Here is an 18761-nt window from a genome sequence, read left to right as displayed (position 1 = left end):
TTGTATTACTTAGGGGAATCCACTAGACCAATCAGATGGGTAGCAGTGTTAGCATTAACTGGGCCCGAGGAGTCAGAGAAACGGAAAGGCAAGCCGAATGACGAGCCTTGGTTCGCGGACCTGGCAAATTATTTAGTTACTGGAGAATTACCTACCGCACAAGAAAACACTAGAGCCCAGAGGATGAAGATTAAAAGTGATTCCAAGTACTACTTTTGGGATGACCCGTACCTCTGGAAGATGGGTCCAGATCAAGTGATAAGAAGGTGTATTCCAGAGTGGGAGCAAAGAGACGTACTAAACCACTGCCATGCACTAGCGTGTGGTAGCCATTTCGGCCCAAGGAAAACGACAAGAAAGGTTCTGGATAGCGGTTTCTACTGGCCTTTGTTGAATAGGGATGCTTATGAGTTCTGCCAGAATTGTAACAGGTGCCAACTGACCGGAGGGATTTCTTTGAGAGATGAGATGCCACAGACTCCTATAATAGTCTGTGAGATCTTTGATGTTTGGGGCATGGACTTCATGGGCCCATTTCCATCCTCGTATGGAAACACGTATATATTGGTGATACGCCCGGATTTTGCACTGTTTTAAGGCCATTATTTGGTCCGTTTTGTTATCAAAATCACTCTACATGTCCATTATTTGCATATTCTATACATTTTGGTATTTTGACGTGTTTTGTGAGAAATGTGCATATTTGAGCCGAAAAGGGGAGTAAAAACGCATAGTCTGGAAATCTGGAGTCAGACGGCGACCAGCGACCGCCGCGAAGTTGTACGGCGACCGCCGGCACCCGGCGGTCAGAGCTATGTGGCGGCACGCCTCGGAAATTTACGCTAGGAGAAGAGTCTCGCCCGGCGACCGCCGGAGGACATGTGGCGGTCCGCCACCGAAGGGTCAGAGTCTCTGGACTCCAACGCGGCGACCGCCGGCCAAGGTGCGGCGGCCCGCCGGAGAAAGGCGGCGAATCCGACCAGCCCTAGATTTGCTCCAAGATTTACCAAATTTTGAAGATCTTTTCCTTCTATGATGAGGAATAATCTTCCCCTATAAATAGGACCTCAAGCTTCATCAAAAAGAGTTTTTCACACAACAAGAACACATTTATAGAGAAAGAGAGTGACTACTTGCAACATTCATAGAGATCAAAAGCTAGAGTACTTCAATTGTGCAAGGAGTTGGAGAAGGATTTCAAGAACATCAAGAACGACAAGGATTCAACCTACGGGTTTTATTTGCTTTAGTTTTATGTTCAAATTGCTTTCCCTTCAATCTATGTTTTTAGTTTATTCAGTCATGTGTAACTAAACTCATAGGATTCTAGGGATGTGTTAGTAGCAACTTTGGTTATACAATTCCGTTTTCTATTTAATATCCGTTTTGTTTTTACTTTGTTTCTTCCCTAAGTTAATCATGATGCTTCATAATTGAGTGACACAATTATGTATGATTCAATACAACTTGCTTCATAACTGTGACAGAGTTCTAGCGAGTTAGATCCACTTAGTAGACACTACAGTTAGCTTCCTTTAAAACGGCACTGTTAATTGAGAGTGAGGACTTTTCAAGGGTCTTAGGAGCTTTTTGGAGTTAAGTGTTAGGATTGACAACCCTAATGTTAGTAATCAACGTTTGTATCGCATGAGCATAAGCTAGGTGACTCGTCCTTTCAAAGTATTAACTGTGCTAGGGTATTGTAGTTTGGAATTTGTATAACCATAAAAGTGAAAGCACATCCCTGGAATTCCCCTTATCTATATACTTTTCTCTCCGTGATTTGCTTGCATTTAGTTGTTTACTGTTTTTAATATTTACTGTTTTCAAAAGTTTTCAAAAATTCTTGTTTCTCCAGATAGTAATTGAGTTCTAGTAGAAGATAGACACTTTGTGTACATCTTCCCCGTGTTCGATACCCGGTACTAACCTTTTGCTATACTATACCTACTCTGTATACTTGCAGGTATTTATAGTGCAAATAAATAGTGCATCAAGTTTTTGGCGCCGTTGACGGGGAAGACAATTCACTTTGGAGTGATATCTTCAAACGGATAATTTTACTACTTTGGATTTTTATTGCTTTTTGTTTTAATAATTTTTTTTTTTGTTTTCGAGTCTTGCAGGTTTTGTATGCGAACGCGTTCTGGGAAGTACATCTTAGAGCCGCTTGATTTAGAACTTGAAAGAACTCATAGAATAATAAGAAGTGAAAAAGGATCAGGAACAATGGGTGACCGAACAGATATTGAGAAGCTGCGGGATATGGTGAAGTTGCTGATGGATGAGAGAGATGCAGATAGAGCAGCCCGAGAAGCCATGGAAAAGAAGAACAGAGAAACATTACCTGTGATGAACATGTTCAATCATGGGAATATGATCACTTTTCCTAATGGCCCTCGTATTGATGCTAACAATTTTGAGTTACGCATGCCCCTTATCCAAAGGGTCGAGCAAACTCCTTTTTCAGGTAGGGCGACTAAAGACGCTAACCGCCATCTCTCCAAATTCGTGGAAATCGCAAACACTCTGAAATTAAATGGTGTCGACGACGATGCCATACGGGTAAGACTTTTTCCATTCTCATTGATTGATTCTGCTAAGGAGTGGTTTGAGTGTATGCCACCAGAAAAGGTCTCCACATGGAAGGACATCGTAGCTACCTTCCTCGACAAATACTACCCGCCAGGCACTATTTTGAAGCTCAAAAGTGAGATCTTTCAGTTCACACAAGGCCATGACGAGCCCCTCTATGAGGCATTTGCTCGTTTCAAAGCTCTTCTTCGAAAGTGCCCAAACCATGGCTTTTCCATAGACCATCAGGTAGGAATCCTCTATAATGGATTTAATGAAAAAATATGTGCTATGCTTGATTCAGGGGCAAATGGAGGATTTCTAAGAAAGACAGGAGAGGATGCCATGGCGGTGATCGAGGAGTTCGCCACCAACAGTCGGGGGTGGTCGAAGGAAAGGCATGCCACGAGAAGAGTAGCAGCCATAGAAGAGGCCGAAGAAAGTTCTTTTGCTAAGGAGTTAGCAGAACTTAGAGTCAGGATTGATCAAATGGACATCTCGAGGAAGGAAGATCCAATTCCGGCAACTTCCATAGTGGCGGTCAAGGCACCCGAAACTGCCATATCAACTGTGGAAGAAATCAACTACGTGCAAGGAGGCGGATTTAATGTTAGCAAAGGAGGAGTGGTTGAGCCGATGAAGAAGGAAGACAAGTATGAACAAGGAATCACGAAGATTTTGGAGGTAATTACGCAAGATAGGAAGATTAATGACACCAAGATCGGAGTGGTCGAAGCAAGGATAAACAACCTCGAGCAAGGAATGAACACAATCTCGGCAGCTGTAACCAATATTACCACTCAAATGGAGCAAATTCAGAAGAAGTTAGATGAGGATAGAGCAAAGGCAGCAGCAAGAGTGGATGATATTAACAAGAAGTGGGTGGCAAAGCAGAAATCTGGGGACTGCCCAGTCGCCGGCGGACCGCCGCACACCCCGCAGCGGCCCGCCACTGAGATGGCAGAGTCAACCACGCAGGACTGCCCAGTCGCCGGCGGACCGCCGCACACCCCGCAGCGGCCCGCCACTGAGAAGGCAGAATCGTCCACTAAGCAGGAGCTTGTGCGGCACAACGGGATTGTACTCCCTTTTCAGCCAAAGAGGAAGTTCAAGCTTGAAGAGCAGTTCAAGCAATTCCTTAACATGTTTTGCAAAGTCCATACTAACATTCCACTTGTTGAATCGTTGCAGGAGATACCAAAGTATGCGAAGCTACTAAGGGAGGCGGTAATGAGGAAAAAAAAGCCGACTAAAGCCGACCTTAAGCTACCGCATCATTGCAGCGAGATCATCCAAAAGGAAAGGGCAGTGAAGCAAAGAGATCCGGGCCAGTTCATCATTAGGTGCCGAATTGGAGAAGGGAAGGTTGACAAAGCACTGTGCGACTTAGGATCGTCCATCAATCTCATGCCACTGAAGTACTACGAAAAGCTCAACATCGGGCCACTCAAATCTTCAGATGTAACACTCAGGTTGGCCGATAACTCGTGCATCAAGACTGTAGGTATGATTGAGGATGTCTTAGTAAAAGTTGATGATTTTATTTTTCCTGCCGACTTTATTGTGCTTGACATGAAAGTAGACAAGAACGTCCCTCTAATCTTAGGGAGAGATTTTCTTGCCACTTGCAAAGCTTTGATTGATGTAGGTCGTGGCGAGATTACAATCAGTGATAATCATGGTCAATCCACCTATAAGATCGAGAGCGAGATGCTAAAGTTTGAGGAGGCAAAGCGGGCAAAAATGGAACAACCGTGCAGAGCAGTCATGGCTACCGACTTGACCAAGTCCAAAGATCCCATTGAAGCGGAGGATCCTTCTACCTCCACTATCTACATTGTCAAAGAGGTAAGACACTCTTCTAAAAAGGGAGATGCTAATTCTTCTACATCTGCTCCACAGAAGAAGAAACAGAAGAGAAAGAAAACACCCAAAGAGGACCCCGAGATATACGTCATCAAAACGAAAGAGGGGAAGTACAAGTGGTGGAAGAAGCTAGGGACCAAATTGCTCCCTATGCCAATTTTCAACACTCGAGTTATTGATCCGCCCAACTAGTGGGCCACTTCAAGTCGAGCTAACGACTTTAACAAAAGCGCTTATTGGGAGGCAACCCAATTCTCTTTTACTTTTTTTTTATTTTCTCGTTTTTTTTATGTTCTGTTAAAAAAAAAAAAAAAAAAAAAAAAAAAAAATAATAATTTGGTGGCGGTCGCCGCATTTAAAGCACGGCGGTCGCCACACGTGTGTTAACATGTGCAGGAAGGATCGGGCCTAGGGCAGGCTTAGGGCGGGCCAGAGTAACCGCTGCACGGGCCGCGGCGACCCGCCAGGATTGCTGTTTATGAAGGCCCGTGTGGCGGCCCGCCACGAGAGACGCGGCGGTCGCCACACGCAGTCCAGAGACGGGATTGCCACCATAAAAGGTATGTTTTCCATTCCTTTTCACTTTCCTTCTCAAATTCCTTCCTTGCACACAACCCCCACCTATATAAATCACCAAATTCACACACCCACACTATCATTCTCTCAATTCTCTCAAAGTCTAGAGCTCTTCTTCTACAAATTCTCTCCACAAAAAGGTATGAATCCTAACTCAATTTCTGGGTTTTTCTTTACTTCTTCCATGGATTGTGCTTTATTTTGGGTGAATTGTTCGGTAGAATCTCTTAATTCATGATGGGGGATGATTATGTGTATGAATTTTTGAATTCTATGGTTTAAAATTTGCTTGGTTGGTGATTATTAAGTTGTGAATGATGATTCTCTCTTGGTTTTTAGAGTTTAAAAGTAGCAATCATGTTCATAGCATTGTGAGGCTATTATTACTTCCATGAATTGCAATATTTGTGATTTTGTAGAGATTGTTGGTTTTTATGGATATTTGGTTGATACGTCTCTGCATGGGGGATGAATTCACGTTGGGGGATGATTTTTTGTGTCCTAATTTGGTTGTTTTGCTTAAAATGTTTTTATGCTAAAAATTAGGATGCTATTTTACCCAAGCTTGCATATAAGTTCTTATCTCTTGATTTTTACTTGGTTGAATGCAAGTTTGGGGGAACTTTTGATCTCCTACTTGTTGATGCTCTTTTAAGAGTGTAATTTCTTTTGTAGGATAATGGGATCAAAAGGGAAACCGGAGAATGCAAAGAACTTATGCATTAGCCTTGCCACGGAAGAGCAAAAGGCTATGTGGAAGAAAGTGTCAGCCCGAGAAACGGCACCTTCTAGATATCCCCACGATTTCCCTCTCCAAACTTTGGGGATCATGGAGGATTTTTGGAAGTTGTGCGACGTGGGTGATGGGAATGGCCTCGTCTACATGTTCCAAAGGAAGTGGCCATCGTTTCGAAAGTATACTCTCGAGTTCCTCAGCTCGCTAAAGGTTACTAAGGATCGCCGCCAAAATTTTCCACTTAGCATCGATTTCCGCCTAGGGAACCGTTGGCACTCGCTCACCATGGAAGAGCTTAGTGGGATCTTCCATTGCTTCGACCCCAACCCCGAAGAGGACAATGAATATGAATTTTCCGAGGTTTGGGGGGCGATGACAAATGAGCAAGAGCATGCAGCGGGCTATGCCAAGTCTTCATCAATTCGCAACCCCGTCTTGAGGTACCTCCATCGTGCTATGACTCAGCTTATGTTTGCTCGTATCGATGGGGGAAGTGTCTCCCAAACGGAGCTCAACGTGATGTGGTGCCTACTCAACAAGAAGGGAATCGATTATGGGACCCTCTTTACTTACTATGTGGATAGGATCACGAAGAAAGACGGGGGCGTCATTTGTTGTGGGGGATTGATTACGGCAATTGGCGAACATTTGGGGGTCTCTTTTGCCGGTATGACGGAGGATGGTGGAGAAAAGTTTATCACTTATGAGGTGCTATTTTCGGTGGGGCTTTTGAAGACCGATCATTGGGGTCAAGGGTATTTTATGCAAGTAGCGGGGGATCACTTTCCCGTTCCACTCCCGCAATTGACCAAGGTCGATGTTTGGGCAAACCAAGCCAATTGGAAGCTCGACACACCCGCCCACCGGAGAGCTATCGAGGCTAACCCCGTCAATGGGGAATTTAGAAAGAGGAACATTCCCTCTCGCATTCCTCGATTTGAGCCCGATGAGGATTCCGCATTTGATGCCATTGATAACTATGAAGAAGGCGCGGAGCATTCACAAGCTCAAAGGAGTGAAGCACCGCCACCACCGCAATCCCAACCACGACGAGAAGAGGAAGAAGAAGAAGAGGAAGTGGAAGGACATCGCCGCCGGACAAGAGCGAACCGCCGCCGCGGGAGGCCAAATCCGGAAGAGGAGTTTCAAGTCAACACCTCCGCCCAATTAGGAGAAATTTTCTCCTATATGCAAAACATGTCCAACGCTTGGGACAATCGATGGGCGGAGCAACAAGCGGAGAATGCCTACAACCGCCAAGGGTGGACGGCTCAAGGTGATTGGCGCACGGCGGAGCAAGAATTTTGGGAGCAACAACGTTTGGAAGACGTTCATCGGCGTCAACATTATGAAGAGCTCCGAAGGATGGCCACCGAAGCTAGAGAGGAACGAGAGACAATGAGAAGTGATATCACGTACCTCGTTGGAGCTTTCGAGGATCTTAGCGCCCGTTTCCCTCCACCTCCTCGAGATTGAAGAAGTCAAGCTCGATGACTTTAAATGAGCATTTGTACCATGTTTTTGGATATTTTTGAGACGATTTATTTCCTTGTTTTAACAATTTTTGCTTTAATTTTTAGTATTTTTTATTTTGGTTTAATTTTGTGCTTTGCAAAAATTTTCGCAGGTTCTGACCTCTCCGTGGCGACCGCCGCAAGCTCTGCGGCGGTCCGCCACCTGAACGCTGGAAAGCATCTTTGACGTGTGGCGACCGCCGAACAGCTGCGGCGGACCGCCACCTGGGCACAATCGTCCAACGCGATTTTTTGAAATTCTTCGAATTTTCACCCCGCTCAACCTCTACGCGAAATTTTTCAGGGTACGTTTTTTTTCAGTAGTATACTCACGTCCCTACCGACTCTACAAACTTATTTTACACTTTGTTGTAAATAAGTTTGGGGGGATAAAGTGGTGGACCGTGAGTTTAGGGTTTTCTTTTTGCTGTTAGTTTGTTTTTGTTTTAATTTTCCAAAAACCCGTAGGAGATTTTTGTGTTCTAAAAATGTTTTCTTGAATCCATGTCATGAACATAACATGAAGAACTTAGAAACACGCATGCTTAGAGACACATTAGACCGAGTTGCCAATGATATTATATTCCATCTATATTTAAGTGTGGCTTACGTTTTGATATGATGGTTGGGTGAAAAGGTGCATAATTAGTGAATTGCTTGTTCGCCTTGAATCGTGCTTTTACCTTGTGAGATTTGAGCCTTAAATTCTTTCTTGTGTGATTTATCTGTATGCATGTATATGTTTCTAGAACTTGCTCCTAGTCTGCCTAAGTTTACATAGTGTTTAAGTTGATTTAGGAGGATGTTAGGCCGTCTTTTCTTAGCTACTTTTATATCCAAAATTTTCGACCCTCTCAAATTTTTCCTTTGGAGCCAATTTTGAGCCTTTAAGCCTTTTCTTTGGAAGCCAAAATAAATGGGGGGACAATTCCTTGGGTTAGTATAGTTTTTGTTATCTTGTTTTGTAAAGGAATTGGAGAGATAAGGGGGAAAGTATAAAAAGTAGTGTGCTTAATATTAAGAAAGTACAAGTTGTGAAATTGAGAAAAATTCCAAATATGTGCTTGATCTTAGAAAAAAAAAAGAAAGGATGTGTAAAAAAAAAAAAAAAAAAAAAGAAAAAAAATGTGTGAAAGGTTGTGAAAAGAAAATAAAATCAAAGGATTGAAAGTAAGTTGAAGGAGAAAAATAAAGTGTTAAAAGTGCCTTAAGTTTTAGAAAAGTGGAGTCATCTTAACTCTACTTGGGATATTTTTATATTTGAGTCACTTTTTAGCCAAATATTCCTCACCTACCAAAGAGCCTACGTTACAACCGAAAAGAAAGACCTTTCGGACTTTTGATGCTTAATCACATTGAGTAGAGGAGGGATTAGACTTTGAGCAAGCCTATGGTAAACTTTGCATGATGCATGATTTGAGTGATTTACACTTTACCTTTATACACTTTGAGAGTGAGAGAAAGAACACTTCCCATCTTTGGAAGTTTGCCAAATGTGAGTGCTTGAATTCAAGGTGTTCCACGAGTTAGTAATGAAAGTGCACTATTAAGCCTTGCTTGATTTGATTGTGTTAATCCATGCTTAATCTATTCTTTCATCTTTTGAGGCAATTATGACGTCTAGTCCTTGTGCATTCCGTGCGTCTATTCTTGTGTCTTTAGTGTTTTGTTCGAGGACAAACAAAAATGTAAGTTTGGGGGAGTTGATACGCCCGGATTTTGCACTGTTTTAAGGCCATTATTTGATCCGTTTTGTTATCAAAATCACTCTATATGTCCATTATTTGCATATTCTATACATTTTGGTATTTTGACATGTTTTGTGAGAAATGTGCATATTTGAGCCGAAAAGGGGAGTAAAAACGCATAGTCTGGAAATCTGGAGTCAGACGGCGACCAGCGACCGCCGCAAAGTTGTACGGCGACCGCCGGCGCCCGGCGGTCAGAGCTATGTGGCGGCCCGCCTCGGAAATTTACGCTAGGAGAAGAGTCTCGCCCGGCGACCGCCGGAGGACATGTGGCGGTCCGCCACCGAAGGGTCAGAGTCTCTGGACTCCAACGCGGCGACCGCCGGCCAAGGTGCGGCGGCCCGCCGGAAAAAGGCGGCGAATCCGACCAGCCCTAGATTTGCTCCAAGATTTACCAAATTTTGAAGATCTTTTCCTTCTATGATGAGGAATAATCTTCCCCTATAAATAGGACCTCAAGCTTCATCAAAAAGAGTTTTTCACACAACAAGAACACATTCATAGAGAAAGAGAGTGACTACTTGCAACATTCATAGAGATCAAAAGCTAGAGTACTTCAATTGTGCAAGGAGTTGGAGAAGGATTTCAAGAACATCAAGAACGACAAGGATTCAACCTACGGGTTTTATTTGCTTTAGTTTTATGTTCAAATTGCTTTCCCTTCAATCTATGTTTTTAGTTTATTCAGTCATGTGTAACTAAACTCATAGGATTCTAGGGATGTGTTAGTAGCAACTTTGGTTATACAATTCCGTTTTCTATTTAATATCCGTTTTGTTTTTACTTTGTTTCTTCCCTAAGTTAATCATGATGCTTCATAATTGAGTGACACAATTATGTATGATTCAATACAACTTGCTTCATAACTGTGACAGAGTTCTAGCGAGTTAGATCCACTTAGTAGACACTACAGTTAGCTTCCTTTAAAACGGCACTGTTAATTGAGAGTGAGGACTTTTCAAGGGTCTTAGGAGCTTTTTGGAGTTACGTGTTAGGATTGACAACCCTAATGTTAGTAATCAACGTTTGTATCGCATGAGCATAAGCTAGGTGACTCGTCCTTTCAAAGTATTAACTGTGCTAGGGTATTGTAGTTTGGAATTTGTATAACCATAAAAGTGAAAGCACATCCCTGGAATTCCCCTTATCTATATACTTTTCTCTCCGTGATTTGCTTGCATTTAGTTGTTTACTGTTTTTAATATTTACTGTTTTCAAAAGTTTTCAAAAATTCTTGTTTCTCCAGATAGTAATTGAGTTCTAGTAGAAGATAGACACTTTGTGTACATCTTCCCCGTGTTCGATACCCGGTACTAACCTTTTGCTATACTATACCTACTCTGTATACTTGCAGGTATTTATAGTGCAAATAAATAGTGCATCAATTGGTTGCTGTGGATTACGTGTCCAAGTGGATAGAGGCCAAGGCTACAAGCTCAAGCGATGCGAAGGAAGTCTCAAAGTTCCTAAAGGCCAATATATTCAACCGATATGGCGTGCCCCGAGCGATCATCTCAGACCAAGGGACTCACTTCTGTAATAGGACGATTGAAGCACTGATGAGAAAATATGGAGTCCACCATCGGTTATCTACTCCGTATCATCCCCAGTCAAATGGGCAGGCTGAAATCTCAAATCGAGAAATCAAGGGCATCCTAGAGAAGACGGTGAATACCTCAAGGAAGGACTGGAGCAAGCGTCTGGGTGATGCCCTCTGGGCCTACAGAACCGCTTACAAAACACCAATAGGAATGTCACCCTACAGATTGGTATTTGGAAAAATGTGCCACTTGCCCGTGGAGATAGAGCACAAAGCGTATTGGGCAGTCAAAGAAATGAATATGAAGGCTCATGCCTGTGAGGAAGAGAGGAAGATGCAACTGCAGGAGCTAGAGGAATTGAGGTTGGAGTCATATGATTCGGCCATGTGGTATAAGGAGAGGACCAGACTCTGGCACGACAAAAACCTTCGGGTCTAGGAGCTGAAGGTCGGGCAGAAAGTACTCCTTTTTCAGTCAAAACTCAAGCTCATGCCTGGAAAGCTGAAGTCCAAATGGATCGGGCCCTACACAATCGTTGGCATTCGACCACATGGAGCAGTGGAAATTCAGGGAGTCAATGCTAACTCTGTTCCTTTCCTAGTTAACGGTCATAGAGTGAAAGTGTTTAGAGATAGTTCGGAGTTGTGTGAAGTGGAAGAAATTCCACTCCACACACCTTCCACTATTGCCTAGTAAACCATGTTTAAATACTCTTCGGGAATTACTAGGTCAGGTAGACAGGGTAAAAATTTTCGATCAGATGACTGGACCAAGTTAATTCCCAAGAATATTTAAACATTTAGGTGTAAATAACAAGAATAAGTTTTTTTATGAAAATACAAAAATATATATATATATATATATGCTTCTAAAACCCCAAAAGATTTTGAAAATTCTGATCGTATGTGGAAATGCACAAGTGTGAAAGGCTCATCTCTTTGACCCAGACGTTCAGCAAATTTCGTTATTTTTACTAAGTATTTTGAATTACCAGGTCAGAGGGAAGTGAGAAAAATTAGGGGGAAGTTTGAATTTTGAATTTCAAAAAGCTGGCGAGGCGTGCGGTTGCTTGCGTCAGAGACGCGACCGTTCGCCTGCAGCCAATCATGATATTCCTTTTTTTATTTTATTTTATTTTCTTTTTCTTTTCCTTTTATTTCTTTTATTTTCTTTTATTTTCTTTTTCCTAAAATAACTTCCCTAAGAAAACTAATTAACTTCCCCCACCTAAAATTATTTTCTCATAACTCACCATTCCCAAACTTTTCTTTCTCTCTGCAGATCCGAGAACCATCAAACCCACCGCCATCAACCACCGCCGTAAAACACCGCCGTAGACAAAGATGCAAAAAAATCCGGCTTCACGCTCAACCCGCGGGAAGAACCCACCGAAAGGAAAGTCCTGTCTGAATAGAAAGCAAGTGGATGAAGCAGAGGCAGGCAGGTCCAAGCGCCTGAGGTTGGAAGATATAGAGGAGATTGGGGATGATATCCCCCTGGTCCAAGAAACGCTACCAGCCGAGGAGGAGATCTCTCCGGAGGCTCTGGAGACGAGATATGAGGCGGAAAGAAAGAGGAAGGGTAAGCATGCTGCTAAGCCCCAACAGAAGAAATCTCGCCCCGCAAACACCACTGTGGTAATTAGCGAGCCGGAGGCGATCCGTGTGCCGTTTGCCCATCCAAATGAAGAAGAAGAGGCTGAGATACCAGCCATGGAGGAGAGCCCGTTCGAGACGATGGAGGTCCTTGTGACCAAAAGATTGTTGGAAGCCATGGTCCAGTTTGAGGACCCAAAGCTGCAGAAGGCGTGCGATGGCCGAGCCACGAATGGAAAGTCGGCAAAATCCGGAAAGAAGCTGTGCCTCTCGGACCTAGAGGAACTGGGAGTGGAGAAAAATTTCATCTCCTACTTCAAAAGCATAGGGTTTGAGTGGCTTCTCAACCACAGCAATGCGGAGGTGCCGGTGGCTCTGGCAAAGGAGTTCTTCACATCATTCAAGTTCAAACAATCTACGGATCTCGATGCAGACACAATCTCTTTCAGGATATTCAACGAGGAGATGGAGATGAGTATGAGGGAGTGGTCGTTGAGACTGGGACTATTGACACCCGGGGAGGAGAAAGAAGGAGCGTGGAATGAGAGAAAGATCGGCGCACCCAAGTATACAGCTGGCTTCGATGCTGAGGAGGCCTGGAGGATGGTTGCCCACAAGAAGGTGGCCAAGTACAAGACAAGCACATCAAAGGGGATAAACATCACTGACCCTGTACTCCGATTGGCACAAGTATATATCGGGTACAATCTCTTGGGTCAAGTGGGTGCAACCCTCACTACTCCAGAGTTGTATTTCATGTGGTGCATGCTGAACAACGTGAAGGTCCACCTCGCATACTAGACTGCCTATGCATGCCAGATAGTCAGAACTCACTCCGACCGCCATCTCTACACGTGCAACTTGCTGGGAGCATATCTCTAGAGGAATGTGTCAATGAAGATAGCCAACTCGGTAGCCAACCTGCCAATGTGTAGCGACCCAGGATACTTCGATCTCCCGTTCTTCTTCAACAAAGGATTGACGATAATGAAGGATGGCGTGTTGAGATTTTACGAAGTGGGAAAAACTGATGGAGTGAGGATAAAGACCGAGAAAGCGGATGAAGAAGGTGATGAGAAGGTGGCAGACGAAGGGTGACAGACGAGAATGGAGGAGACAATGTTGAAACTAGGAGCAAATACGGTGCAGCAACAAAAGATCTTGCTGAAGCTGCACCAAGAGGCGGTAGCTCAGAGGGAGATGATGGCCGCGCAAGCTGACAAGATGGCTCAGGCCGTGGAGACAATGATGAAGATGGTCACTGTGGTTGACCAAAAGATCCTCCGGGCCCAGCAGCAGCGCATGCCTCCCAAGTTGCCCACAGACTCTAGGCAACTGACTCCGGGAGTCACCCCAGAGAAGCCAGCCTCCGGCCCCCAGGGAATGCCACCAGAGAAGAAGAGAAAGGACAGCGAGACCACCACAGTGTACCAGAAAAGAAGAGGAAGGACAGCGAGACCACCACCAGCGTACCAGTGAAGAAGGATACTCCCAGGCCAGGGGAACAGAAGGCCAAGAAGGATGATGAACCAAAGCCCAGCCAGAAGAAAGCAAAGACGGTGCCCAAGAAGTCTGGTCCCACGGGGGACCAGAGCCAGAATTGACCCCCCCCCAACCAAGTAATTTTAAATTTCAATTTTTTTTTATGTCTTTTTATGTTTTATTTCGTTTTTTTTACAAAGCATGCCCGTTTTTTTTATGTGTCTGTGAATATTTGTTTTATCTTTATGTATATATGTGTTAGCTATCTTCTCTTACTTAGCCCGATGCTCGGTCTAAGTGTGAGAAGTTTGTTTTTTTATAGCATGCTTTGGTATCTGTTAATTTGTGTACCTTCTCCCACTTAGCCCGATGCTCGGTCTAAGTGTGAGAAGTTTGTTTTTATATAATGTGTGTTTTGTGAGTCTGTTAGATGTCGAACTAACTTAGCCCTGTTTTCCACTTCACAAAAAATGCTTGGGGACAAGCATGGTGAAGTGGGAGGGGGGAGGGAGTTAGTGCAAGTTAGTGTCAATTATATGTGTTTGTTTACTAGGTCTAGGAGTTAGTAGTAGTCAGTTAGTAAGAAATTATGTGTTTATGCATAACTGGTGAATAGAAAGCAAAGCCCCTTAGTGAGAGTGATTGAAGAGAGAATGCATGTCAACTTTGATGCCCTTTTCCTTAATAAATCAAAATCGGTTTGGATGAAGTAAGGACGATAGAATATGCCTCGACTAATCTAGCTGTGAAGCCCTCCATAAAAGTGAGTTATAAGCCTTAAACACTTCATACTAACACAAAAGGAGAGGGCTGCCACTTGATGCTTAGGGAAAGAACTTAGAAGGAAAGAATTTTTGGTGATAGAAGTAACCTCTCGGGCCTAGGGGAAGGGTACTGGAGGTATAAGTTGGACGAAGTCCAGGGTCTAAAAAGGGAGGAATAAACTGGAACAAGGTCCAGATAAAAAAAAAAAAAATTGGAGTAATAAGCTGGACGAAGTCCAGGAAGGAAGGAGAAAATTATAATAAGAGCTAAGACAGGGGAACTCTCTGACCCGGGGCATCAGTGGTATAGCATATAAAGAGCGAACGATCCTAACATCCCTGGTGAGGAATGAGTGATCGAGCGAATCCAACAGTTAGTGAAGTTAGGGGCTATCTTGACAAACTGACAAGCCGATTAGATAGAAAAAGGGAAGGGGAAGATTCGAAGACTGTAGGTTCTTGGATTGACCTCAATCTTGTGGGGATGGCTGCTAGAAGATAAATCAGTTTATGCATTTATATGTTTATGTGTTAATATGTGTTTTTATCTGTTTTCTTTGTCTAAGTCCTTAGCGTCTAGGTCTAGTAGTTTGAGTCTTTTTCTTTTAGAGTCGGTTAAGGGGAAACCATGCATTGAAACGTGCCTTATTCCTTTTTCTTGTCTTCATACTTGAGGGCAAGTATGGTTTAAGTGTGAGCAGTTTGATAAGGCTCGTTTCATGCATTGGTTTAGGGTTAAAATTCTGTGCATTTGGGGCGCTAATGTGCGTTTATGAGTTCAGGTGCGTAGTAAATCTGTCGGACCCAGGAGTTGCTGTTACCTGACCTGGCAGATGCAAAAGAGATGAAATTGAAGCAAAAATCAGAAGTCGTCGTTCAAACCTGGGAGAATCAAAAGTTGGCGACAGGAGCAGAATGAAGCGAGAGCAAATTATTTTAAAGAGTCTTACTCAAGGGCGGGAGCGTAAAATCACCAGAGGGGATACCCTAGGGATCAAATCCTCACATATATAAAGAGCTCAACCTTGAAGAACAAGACAGACCGTGAATAGCCACTTCTACGCTCTCCTAGCTCTAGTTCTAGTTCCATACTTCAAATTTTCATTTTCGACTGCTGCGCACTTGGACATGGAGGATTCTGGCCACCGTGGTTCTCATCGTCATCCTTGTTATTTTGCTGTGTAACACCGCCTTGTGGAGGCGAAAAAACAATCTTATCTGCTTTCGTTTAAAACTTGTTGGTTTTTAGTTCGCAACTCTAGTTTCTTACTTTGATCTACTGGATTCAGACCCATTTCTAGTTATTATGGAAGTTTATGTTTGCTTTTGGTTGGATATCTCTGAGTTTATGTTCATCTCTTGTTTTTAGCTTTCGTTCTTTGTTTGTTGTTGGATGTTTGAAGCTGAGATCTGTTGGTTTGTTGTTGGAGGTTGGGGATTTGCATATGGAGATGTTTGGATTTGTTGAATCTTGGTGTTTCGGAGTTGAAGTTTCGTATATTTGGTGCTTGATGTTTACGTTGTGCATGAGCATGGCTATTTACTTTCTGTTTTTGCATCCTTTAGGTCCAGTAGCGTAGATCTGTTAGTTTAGGCTTTAATTTTTCGTTTTAAGTCTAGATCTAGAGTTTTCTCTGTTTTCATGGTGTTTAATACTCTTTTTTCTCTGCTATTCTCGTTTGATTCCCGAAGAAGATGAAGTTGTTGGTAGTTAGAACCAGATCTGCTTTATGTCAGTACTTTTCTGCATGTACTTTACTTTTTCTGTATCTGCTAGACCTGTCAGTACGACTTACTTTGTCTCTTTTACCTTTCTGCATGCTTTTCCAGACCCTGGTAGTTTAAGGAAACTTGTCTTGCTTTTTGCTTTATGCTTGTTTGCCCAAATTAGGAAAGCCTTTCTAGTTAAGTTTACCCCAGTTGTCTCAGAACTTAAAAATATCTCAGTTTCTCCGAGTCATGTATGTTTAGTACGCTTTCGTTTCTTAGACCCAGTAGGTAGAGTAAAGTTCTTCTAATCCTTTAGACCAAATAGGTAGAGTAAAGTTTTATTTATCTCTCAGACCCAGTAGTTTTAAGTTCTCGACCCACAAAAATTGTGTGGCAGCAGCCAACCCCTTTTCCCAAAACATCCTCAAATGCAGTTTCGTAACACCTACTTCCTCGTGGGATCGATCCTTTACTTCCCTGTGCTAAATTGTAGTATAGTGGGTTGAGTTTTTTTGAAGGGACAGAGTGCACCCAACGACCCCTTTCTGATAAGTTTCATGATCTTCTAGCCTCTGAAGTCTAGTCGAATCCTCTGGACCTGTTAGATCGAGTGACACATATCACGTCGCACCTGCATTGTACTCTAGAGCTCTGTCAAGTGGGAACAAGATTGGAAATGTGGATTATCTACAAAAAGCCATGGAATACTCCAAAGACTAAGAACGAAGTATTGCAGCGCATTAATGTTGTCGGAAACAGCCATGAGTCATTGAAGAACTTGGCAACAACATCAAAGCATTATGAAGAATGTGTGAAAAACATGGATATAGAAGTGGAAAAAATGATTGTAAACTTCAGGCGTTCATGAAATATTGTAGAAAACTTCATTTAAATTCAATAACCAGTTCTTATTTTACTTTTAATATCTTGTTCACTATTTACTTCACTGTTGTACCTATTTACTTCACTATATGCATAATATACTTCATTACATACACAATATACATCATTGCACGCTCAATATACTTCAGTGATATGGAAAACAGTTCACTATAATCAATATTTACTTACTTATAAAGCATATTCACTTTCCTATAGAGCATATTCAAATGTTTACCAAAAATGATTTAAGGATCGTGTTTGTAACTATAGAATAGTTTTACACCACTCTACATTAGAGTTACTACAATGTATAATATTTCAACAGTAAGTATATATTCACTATAAATGAACCAAAACATGTAATAACTGAACTAAAGACTTGTAAGCTATATTGCTCTATTTTCATTTCAGTGAAGTAAAACGTACTTAGAGTGAAGTATTCCATGGTTAGAGTGAAGTGTTTGTGATGCATGTTTATAGTGCTCTGTTTTTTCATTTTAGTGAATTACAACGTGCTTAGAGTGAAGTATTTCATGATTAGAGTGAAGTGTTGGTGATGCATGCTTATAGTGCACTGTTTTTTCATCTCAATGAAGCAAACACTTGCTTAGAGTGAAGTGTTTGTGATCCATGCTTATAGTGCACTGTTTTTTCATTTCAGTGAAGTAACGTGCATAGAGTGAAGTATTTCATGGTTAGAGTGAAGTTTTTGTGATGCATGCTTATAGTGCACTATTTAATAATTTCAGTGAAGTAAAATGTGGTTAGAGTGAAGTATTACATGCTTAGAGTACACTATTTAATAATTTCGGTGAAGTATTTTGGTATATTATGCATATAGTGAAGTATATTCTGCATGCTTAGAGTGAAGTATACTCTAAGCATGTAATACTTCACTCTAAGCATGTAGAATATACTTCACTATATGCATAATATACATCACTGTACTCTCAATATACTTCATTGATATGGAAAACAGTACACTATAATCAATATTTACTTCACTATAAAGCATATCAATTATAATGTTGGGCTTGTAAGCAATAAAAAGAACACATATAAAGTGGTGTATGTATATTGTGCTTATAGTGAAGTATATTATGCATGCTTTATAATGTATAATGAGTATATAGTGATGTATGTTGTGCATATAGTGAAGTAAATTATGCATGTCATATAGTCTAATACTTTTTCATTTCTGTGAAGTATATTGAGCATATAGTGATGCATATAATATTTATAGTGAAATGTTGTTTATAGTGAATTAAATATGATGTTTGATATTTTAGTGAAGTAAAGTGAACTAATTTTATCTTAAAATGCACCATCTTCGATCATCTCATAATTCAATTCATGAGATGGTGAATTCAACTCTTGTGATGAAATATTGAATTAGTAGATCCTGAAATCGACAATTGACGATGGAGAAATTATCTTTTGACATGATATACAGATATAGTAGATTGCAAAATCCACAAGTGAGATGGAGAAATCAGCTATTGCAATGAAGATTTTGCAACTAACAATAGTGATTGCAATAAACGATGAAGATTGCAACAAATCAGCATGAGTCTTGCTACGTCTTGTTGACGCGATGGAATTTCTCGAGGAAGAGAGGAGTTCTACTGTTGTTACGACGTCGTTCCACATCGACGGCGTAGGAGACCTCTTAATGGCTGGCGGTGATGGATGAGAGGGATATGAAGTTGCTGGAGGCGGAAGAGGAGCAGGAGGAGGCGAAGGCACGAGCATGGAGGTCTGCCGGTGCTGCGA

The 18761-nt window shown here is 42.1% G+C and overlaps 1 non-coding gene across 1 annotated transcript; it reads right to left on the bottom strand.

The window, feature by feature from the left end:
• Positions 1-2700: 2700 nt before the first annotated feature.
• Positions 2701-2807, bottom strand: LOC148927412 (small nucleolar RNA R71). Its single transcript, XR_016129708.1, has one exon. It is a non-coding gene; the product is annotated as a small nucleolar RNA R71 (small nucleolar RNA).
• Positions 2808-18761: the final 15954 nt, after the last annotated feature.

This window comes from Salvia hispanica, chromosome 4 (assembly GCF_029641045.1).
Source record: "Salvia hispanica isolate PSC_SH4W2 chromosome 4, Shi_PSC_v1, whole genome shotgun sequence".
NCBI lineage: Eukaryota > Viridiplantae > Streptophyta > Magnoliopsida > Lamiales > Lamiaceae > Salvia > Salvia hispanica.
This window is presented reverse-complemented; position numbering and strand designations above follow the sequence as displayed.